Here is a 1987-nt window from a genome sequence, read left to right on the forward strand (position 1 = left end):
TAGTGTCTTCGGTCTTCCATTAAGCAAATTTTTTCTGATTTCCATAATTGAGGATTACTTGTTTCTCAGATTAAAACTAGGCTCTGAGGCCTTTTGGAACACGCCTCATTAGGTGATTCATTTGATGACTCAAGCCTAACCTGCATACCTTGGACCTGAAAATGTCTCAAAGCTGAAACGGGTTGTATGTTTGACTTTTATGGAGTTGGGCGTTGTTCTGCAACGAGTAATTGTCGATCACGCTTCTGCACAACTCTAATCCTCCGTCCTTTGTGTTCTGCCATCTACCACTCGACATTCTTGGCCCAAGGCTCGGAATGCGAAGTTAGAATAAAATACATTAATTGAATATGCCTATCATCAGCATTTGTCACAGCCCCGCAATTTCACTAATTTCGTCGGCTATTTATGTTGTGACGCAGATTCTACAGAATATGAGACAGCCAAGAATAACTATGACTTGTTTTGGAGGATTGTTGGGTGCTGAGAAGCGGTGCACTAGTCATTCCGGTTATCAGCATAAAAGTACTATTTTGCAAGGCGAATGCTTAAGGATGAAGCCACGGATGTGCAATCGTGGGAAAAATAGTGGCGGAATGTAAAGGGATACTGGAAATATTGGCGTGACATGAGCAAACCTCGACAGGATTGGAGGGTAGAAAGGAGAATAGGATGTTGCAGCGGTCCATTAATTGGGCTATGCAAATTTCATTAAGGAGTCACTTAGCCGAGTTTTGAAGGAGACATTATTGAAGAATACGATGCTACTGATAGACACAAAATGGTGCTCGTTTACCTGCATGTAAATATTGATTGTGCGGAACCGTGATAGGTGTTTAAGCTGCCAGACAGCTCATTCTCAAGTCGAATAAAGGCCGAGTGGGCTGGCAATAGCTAACAAGTAGGAACTTACTGTGGGTTCAACTCGCTAACTGATTGCCCATTTGCAAATCGTGTCAATGCAAATTCCAACCAAGGATTTCACTGGAAGTTTAAGGTAACCTCAGAATATTCTTAATCGTGCATTGTGTAGGAAAGCGTTTTCTTCTGTGCTCTTTTCCCAATATCCATTGATAATTATTGGAGCATTTACTCAACTATACTGTCAAAGGGATGGGTTACTCAGACCACCACTTGCTAATTTGGTTCTCCCATCAAAATACGCAGCGTCGTTACACATATGAGATAGCATACATTAAATGTACTTTGTTGGCATCAAGGTCGCAACATTCCTATTGGCCACATGTTTTTATTAGCAATGGGAATTAGTTACTTTCTTAAATCTATATTCCTGCCCATTTGACTGTTCATGGTCATATTAACCAGAGACAAACGGTAGCTCTGATATTGGCAACAAGCTTATAAATTAAGAAGTGCTTACTTATGGATTTACGGGAAGCCTCAAATAAATATATTGGAAGGTGTCAAAGTGTCACGTGATCATGTGTAAATTACATGATGGAGTGGGAATGAAGGGTGAGTGCATGACCACCCTTATATTACTGCATTCGACAGACCTCCATTTGGATGGGCTGCTGTCAGTTTATAGAAGTTGAACTCGCTCTCGATTGTCATGCTACTCAATCGTCGGCAAGAAGGAAATAGTGAGAATAATCGCTGATTGAAGTGCCAATATTTAATTTGATTAAGCGGCTTCTAGACAAACACATGCATCCTCATTTGGCCAGTGACATAATGGGGTAGTTAATGGACAGAAATTAACAGTGAAGCTGGTTTCACTAACCACAACAAACATGTTTTGAGGTCGGTTATTCACTCATGTGGAAATATTAAGGGAGAAACCATCTAAACACGAATGTCCTTTGGATTCAGATAGTGCTAAATCACCAAAGTCTAGTCCGCTCTCCACCGAACTGGTGTTGAAAGGTACTGAAATGATGCACGTAATAGACAGCAAAGAGAAGTGGCAGAGCATTTCATGTAGCTTGATTTCTACTTAAAAATAAATAATAGACACTTTGTTGCA

Source organism: Echinococcus granulosus (assembly GCF_000524195.1).
Source record: "Echinococcus granulosus chromosome Unknown EG_S00182, whole genome shotgun sequence".
In the NCBI taxonomy this organism is placed as follows: domain Eukaryota; kingdom Metazoa; phylum Platyhelminthes; class Cestoda; order Cyclophyllidea; family Taeniidae; genus Echinococcus; species Echinococcus granulosus.